Source organism: Amphiura filiformis, chromosome 20 (genome assembly GCF_039555335.1).
Source record: "Amphiura filiformis chromosome 20, Afil_fr2py, whole genome shotgun sequence".
In the NCBI taxonomy this organism is placed as follows: Eukaryota; Metazoa; Echinodermata; class Ophiuroidea; order Amphilepidida; family Amphiuridae; genus Amphiura; species Amphiura filiformis.
Window position 1 is genome coordinate 34,878,819 of NC_092647.1, and position 7,739 is coordinate 34,886,557.

Genomic DNA, 7,739 nt, shown 5'->3' on the forward strand with positions numbered 1-7,739 from the left:
GATGTCATGGTTATGGTTTACAAAGACCAAGTCATAACTGACATAATAAGGGCTCTTTTACATTTACATATGGTAAAATTTGAATTATGTGAATAAATTCAGATTAAGACGTTTTCATAGTAACATTCATAAAAACTCAATTGTTCATACGGTGTCGGCAATCTTATCCGTTGTCTTTCTCAATGGTGAATGCCAGTTATCCTTTGAAAATCCGTACTTGGGGATGTCATGATTCATGATTCATGATTCAAACTTTAAATAGTTTATGATTATTTCGTATAATATTGTATAACAAAATGTATGAAATATCAAATTGTTTTCTAATAAAATTACTTTCGATTTTGCTATTATTGTAATTTGACCAGAAAAGCTTACATTATTTCATGCTTATTTTCCATTATTTTGTTTCCTTGTAATAAATCTTGAATGAAAATTGGTTAATCTGGTGCCTAAGTCACAAAGTCGCGGAAATAGCGTCCGCACAATGTTTTTTACTGATTCAGAATACCGTAAAGGTTCGCCTAATGGCGCTATGTGCTCCCTTGACATAAGTGGAATTTTAAGCACAACCTAAAACTTCCCTCCTGTAAATTTCCCACCAGCAAATAAGGACAAAGAACCTGTATTCTTTTTTGGATTTTAGAGGAGGGAGCTCTCTATTTGCACATGAAATGTACCCCAAGCAAATGAGCCCACGTGCGCCATTAGGCGAAACTTTACGGTATGTCGGGTGCCACCGTTGCACAGTTTGCAATAAATGACCCCAAGATGATCCCATAAATTATGTTTATACAGCGGTAAAAATAAAAGTGGTTCAATATCACATCATCGCACATGACAAGGATATATAGAATGACACACACTAATCCAAAACATTGTAGATCTCTGTAGATCTCATAAAGATTTTTACACAAAATTTCACGATAACGTTACTAATTTGCGTCATAACCAAGTTGAATTAATTTAATACAAGGTCTCACATAGTGACTATTTTTGATGAATTTTGCCCCACGCCTCTTTAATATGAATGTTCAAAAAGTATCCCTTTATATCCAATAGATTTGAGATCGGCTTAAATCCATTTCAGCAATTGCTACAAAGGAATATTTTACTAAAATTGAGTAAATCAAGACAGATCAGCAGCATTTTATTGAATTGGTGTGAGTGAAGGGAAGTGCTACAAATGTGATACTTCCCTATTGTGCCAGGAAACTAAAAGTCGACCATTCTTCATATACCTTGTGGGAACACACAGTTAGAAACATCTCACCGTTTGGCGTCCTTTATTATGTCTATCGTTAAAAATGTCGGTATGATAATATTTGTGTTGACGATACTAAAGTTGCATGTGTAGACCTACAACTACTTGTTCAGCTGGCTGGCTGGTAAGTAAATTTATTTTTGAGAAGAGCTAGCTGTGTTTAACATTATTTAGATAACCTCTTCATTACTGTTATCCTGATTTCTAAAACAAAAATAAAAAACGTTTTCTGCCAGAATTGAAATTCGGATTTAAATCGCAAAGGAACAATATGTATTGCTGTGTTTGACTGGTGCAAGTCCATAATGTTTGTAGGAAAAAATGAGTTACGTGCATATATCGAACGTAATTCATATATGTGATGCGATCAAGCAAAATCAGTCGGAACTCGGAAATATTGATTTTGAGATATAGCCACACAAAGGAAATATTTCCTTTTGTTTCCTATTGTTTTGGAAACTCTTTAATTGCTCATATCTTTGGAACTGGTTGTTCAATTTCTATGGGGTTTTCTGCAAAATCTAGCTTTGTAAATGCTTTTTACTATTCTATAGGAAACTGAAAATTTATTATTGCCGAGTTCCGACTGATTTTGCTTGATCGCATCACATATTGTGGCGTTAAAAAAAAACCCAGTAAACACATCGGAATAATGTTACTTCTAGGGATGATGATTCATGTAGGCTATTAATGTAGGTGTCGGGAGAGTGGGCTGGTACTGGGGGTACTCAGTACAAATGACCATACGGGGACGTGCCGCAACTATGGGTAGCATTTTCAGTCTAGTGGTATATCAATGACCCCTTTTTCAAAGCCTATTTTGGTATATGAATGGGTCCTTTTTTCAAAATTTTCTCAATTTTTTCGGAAAATAGCCCAATTTCTCGTTAATTTAGCCAAAATTTTGGGAAAATTTGTAAAAACTAGAACAATTTGGGTTAAGGGACCGTTCATTATTTCTACCGGAGGGGGGGCCGGGAGCAGACAGAAAGTCACTGCCGAAAACTATATGGCCCCCCTTCTCCGATAATAAAAACCATATAACCCCCCTCCGAGGTACATGAAAATCATATGACCCCCCCCCACCAACCAAAATAGAAAGTATTGCTGCGGAGGAGTGGGGTCTTTGTAATTTTGGTTACAGGGATGTGCCACACAGACCTGCGGAATGCTGACTTTCTCGCATCTGTACCATTTTTCATCACCATGTAGCAGTGATGTCAGTGTGCATTTCATTTATAGGCACAGCTTCAAGTAGCCAGTGGACACTTAAAGCGCTGATGTATGCACACGCGCAATGACGCGCAATAGATGCGAGCAGGGATCAGCTGCCTCAACGCATTACGTCACTGCCACATATCAGGCTGAAAAATCATGCCTTTACTGTTTTTGCCACTGGGCTATCAGTATACCAATTTTTCACAAAAAGCACCTAAATTTACCCTAATTGCAGTAATTGGGCACTTTTCTCCAAATATTGGTGAATATCCACACATCAATATACCAAAATCGCTGAAAAGGACCCCAAAATTGTGGCACATCCTCATATACCTTCAACTAGGTAGAACCCCACAGGGTGTTTTATCCATTTTTCTAAAATATTATTTATTTCACATGCATGTACACAGTTTTTGGTTCAAACTGCCACCCTGTGCTCCAGCTAGTACATGTCCCGGGTACATGTACATGCACTTCAATACCACAGGTGATATTATAATAATTATTATGGATAATTATCCATACGACTATAGTTTTTTTGCACCAAGAACAATCTTTCAAGTGGCAGGTTTGGAAACTTGGGGTCAAAATTATTATAATTCATTAGTTTTATGTAATTAGGCTAAAATGGCTGTAAAACTAATTTATTTAATTTTTTAAGTTGTAATTTAATTCAATCATACAGAATATAAAAAATCAAATGAGTTTAATGAACTATCTAGCTGAGTTATTAATTTTCAATCTCTTAAATTGTAAGTATGCATCAACTTCTCATACATGTTGATGCAGGGTGCAGTACACAGCCCCTTTCAATTGGTGTAAAATGAATGAGTTGCAAAATCTTCTTCATCAGTATATTAAAAGGAATAAAAAGTAGTTTGTGACATCTTACCATAAATCAGTGATGTACAGTGGCGTAGATTTCTTTTTGACAATGGGGGGGGATGGGGTTGGAAAAAATTCTTGAAGTATAGTGAATCCAGCACCTTTTGGCGACAAAATAAGTCTATGGTCCTTTTGCGCGTGAAAAATTTTGATATTTTGAAGCTAATTCGCGCGCGGAAATTTGCACTTTTGGGGCTAAAATGTGCAAATATGTGGTCAGAAACCTACATTCAAGCGTCAACATTGGGGGAATGATTGTATGGAGGGCAAAATATTGGGGGGGGGGGGGGATCTACGCCTATGGTGATGTATCGATCAGACTCAAGTCCACTTTTGCCAGACTCGGACACAAACAGAATCTGTTCGGCTCAAACTTGGACACAGAAGGTCCAATTAGATCCATGTAAAATGTGAAATGATTATCTAAAAATGTAATTATACATATTTTAATTAATATTTTGACCATATAAAAATATTTAAAATTTCTTTCATGGAACTCTCTAATTCATTTAACTCTTGAAAGAGAGAAAACATGCACACAGACATGTACACACCATCCATAGGGCTAGGGCGGCTGTGGTTTGTGTGTCTGCACATTTGTCCGGAACATTTGTCCATCACACAACCATAATATAATTTCTGAAAGGGTGAATTTCTAAATTAGTATTATTATAATTATGATGATGATGATGATGATTTTTCTATAATGTATTTGAATACATTGCCCAAGTTTACTGTCATGGTGGTTGGCGAGTCTTTGTAGTTTAACTAGGGTATGGAAATGATACCTGTGTGGGGTGGGGTTTGATAGTGGATGTGTATTGGGGGAGCGGTTTGGGGTGGTGTAGTTGTCTCTTTTCATTGTAAAAGAACACAGAAGAGTCTGACCACAGCATTACTGTGCAGCTGCTTGATTATTCTTAATTCTCTATTACGAAAATGGCAGTGTACATGTATATTTATGAAATATGGTTCAAAATTCTGCAAATTGGTATTGTACATTTGGCAAATTAGAAGCAAAATCTAGAATTTTTCTCCATTTTTTGGAATGTTTTACCCAATGACCCATTATGTTATAATAAATTACTTACCTTTGGTGCAAACTTATGTCAATTCACACCGTGGCAGGGGAAAAACAGGTGAGGCCCAACTTAAGTCCGGACTAGGACCAAAGTGTCGGCCGCCATGCAAAGCGCACATCTAATGGTCAGGGGTCCAGGGGCAATGATCCAGATGGGGTCCAGGGGCGAAGCCCCGGAAGCTCCAGGGTTTTTGCCAATATTTTGCCAGGGGATGCTCCATACAATCATTCCCCCAGGGGCAATTATCCAGATGGGGGACCAGGGGGCGAAGCCCCCGGAAGCTCCAGGGTTTTTGAGATGCAAAACCATCTGACCCCCCTTTCAATAACTAAAAACCATCTGACCCCCCTTTTGCCTGACAAAACCATCTGACCCCCATGTATTCTCCCGGCCCCCCTCCGGTGGAAATAATGAACGCTCCCTAAATTCGGCCGAAAATTTTGACTTTTGGTATATAAATGGGTCCAAATTTCTTGAAAAATTGGTATATTTATGGGTCCACTTTCAAATTCTCAGCGGCACGTCCCTACCAAAACTAAACTTGAGTACCCCCCCCCCCGGGGGGCTGGTACCGAACGCAAGGTGATCCCGAATACCGAGATATCTGGGCAGTCCAGGGCTTGAATACCTGACTTTTCAACCAATATATTATTTGTACAAATCTGAGTCCAAATGATGTACCGTAAAACCCCGTCTACAAGCATATATATTATGAAAGCTAAATTAATTCGCAGCGAGCGTAAATATACCAATACAATAGATTGGTCTTAAAATAATACTCGTTTGTATATGCTTGGATCCGTAATTTATTTGCTCAAACTCCATAATGGCGCCTGGATAAATGTAGCTTTCATCAGAAGTACTCCATATGCTTGTAGACGGGGTTTTACGGTATGGCACCAGCAGCGTATCCGGTCTTTTAGCGTGTATGTATGTGGTTTGGGGAGTCATAGAAATGTACAGGGTGTCCCCAAAAAATAGAACCCTCTTTTTCTCTTATTTCTGAAAAGTTGATCAAATATAGTTTGGTATGTAAAGAAACCTTTTAATCGTTAGCTTTGAAAAAAGTAAAAAAATTATTAACTTTTATAGATATGCCCGTTTTATAAAAATGTACCCGTTTTTCACTCTGTCCACGGATAGCAGAGTTGTTGGGATGGATCATGCTTTTAGCGTGTGAGCCTGACCCCTTAGGTTGCGTGTTTGGTACCAGTTAGGGGGGAGGCAGAGCTGCACTGCTAGGACGTACCGTTCTTGAGTTATAACCTAAAAGGGGGTCAACATCAATGTGCTCCGATTTTGCCCAAAGAGATGTCAAGTTGTTCGTTTTATTAAAACAATTCAAATAAGGATAGGATTGCACCATCTAGGATGTTTCGTTACCTAGGTAACACAGCATAAGTGGTTTGGAAGAAAAACGCCCCAATATTCTTTAAAAATATTAAGTGACGGAAAAATCAAGACAGGGAAGCCCTTCTGTAAAATATAACTTCATAATAACATTTGGTTTCCACTTTTACCAGATGGGGTTGTAACCCATTTTCTACTACTGGAAGTGTGGTCAGGGTTTTACGATGCCATCTCCATCGATGTGGTTCCTGGTGCGATTGATGATATTGATGCACCTTACTTCGCAACTTGCTAATAGTGAGGCACCTCTTTTGAAAGCACCCGCCAGAGACAGAATATCGGGACAATATATCGTGGCATTAAAGGTAATCTCACTTGTAGACGCATAGACGCATAGATAATTATCTAGAGAAAACAACTATACCAAGACCATCAAACCAGGGATCAAACAAGTATACTTTGAATAAGTTGTGCCTTATGTTCATGGAACCACAGAGGCTCTATGAGGACTTTTATACGAATTGTACAATGTAGTAAGCCAACTCCACACTGATACAAACTCTTCAAATTGTCTTGTCTCTAAAGAACAGAACGATAAAAAAAAACCATAAAGAACATTACTGGCCCTGTTCGCTGTCAAGGCCAAAACTACAACCAGCCAGTTTAAGGAAGCTTGTAAAGTGGAGACAGAACGCTCCTTGAAAACGCGATATTTGGAATTAAATATAACACCAAGTTGTATTAGCTCAGAAGTCTCAAATCACATTTACATTGAGTCACTTGGACATTTTCCTTTCAACTTTACGCCTCCTCTATTTTGTGCAACCCAATATCGCTTAGACCATAGAATATTCGTAATACTGATTACAAAATCGTACATTCGTATGTCATTTGTTTCGACAGGAAGATGTTGATACAGACATGATTGATGATGAATTTGCTAAATTGTGCACTAGTTCTGAAGACATCATTTTAAATAAGTTCCGGAAGTTCAAGAGTTTTTCATGCCGGCTATCTAAGAAGTCACTTCAAAAGGTATGAATCAGTGTAGGAATGCAGCTTTGTACCATTCAGAATATATTTTAAGGGATGACAGTCAAAATGGTTCGCTGAGCTCAGCCAAGCTTCGCTGTCTTCGGTAAAGTATTCTAATGAAGGGGTTCCCGACTTTTCAAAAAGCGCAAACCCATAAAAGCCTGCAGACTTCGCTGAATTTTACTTACACCGCTCCAATACCTTTGACCAAAAATGGATCGAATCTATTTTACAACCCCTTGGCACCTTATTACACCCACTTGAGCATTTGATGTGCTTACTGAACACAAATCAAATTGATTATGGTTGTGTCATTGACTCTTGTTTGTAATCCGGCTGCTTTGCTGAAGGCTCTGATACATATCATGATATGTCACCTAACTGGTATACTATTCGCTTGTTGGTAACAAAGGCTCTTTGAGTGAACTTTCAGTGAAGGCAGCAAAGCTTGGCTGAACTCAGCGAACCATTTTGGCTGTACTCCCCTAGCATATTAATCTGCAATCGTAATAAATTTCATGATATGTTGTAAAATATTAATGTTCAAAAACTTAAATATCAGGAGTGTCGTTGTTATTTCCCAACTAATCACTAGCTCTTGCTTTTTGTAACTCCAATCCGACATGACAATTTCAGCTTCGTCAATCTGATATGATAAAGTACATTGAAGAAGATAAAATAGCACATTTGAACGAGGTTGCTCCAGCATACCATCTAGATCGTGTCGATCAGAGGGATCTACCGCTGGACAATCAGACTAAATCTTACTTATAGGTATTTATATTATGGATATAGTTATATGCATGCTAAATGCTGGAATGAAACATTTGAAACGTGGTAGGCAATACGAAACAAGAATAATATAAAAATGAAACCACAACGTTTATGAGAAATGTTTTTTAAATAAC

General features: G+C 38.0%; 1 long non-coding RNA gene across 1 annotated transcript; it reads left to right on the plus strand.

Annotated features, from left to right (window-relative positions):
- The first annotated feature begins 1,174 nt into the window (after positions 1–1,174).
- LOC140142721 (uncharacterized) lies at positions 1,175–7,596 on the plus strand. The gene is made up of 4 exons (XR_011857566.1): positions 1,175–1,385; positions 5,970–6,161; positions 6,700–6,831; positions 7,468–7,596. It is a non-coding gene; the product is annotated as an uncharacterized lncRNA (long non-coding RNA).
- The last annotated feature ends 143 nt before the right edge of the window (positions 7,597–7,739 follow it).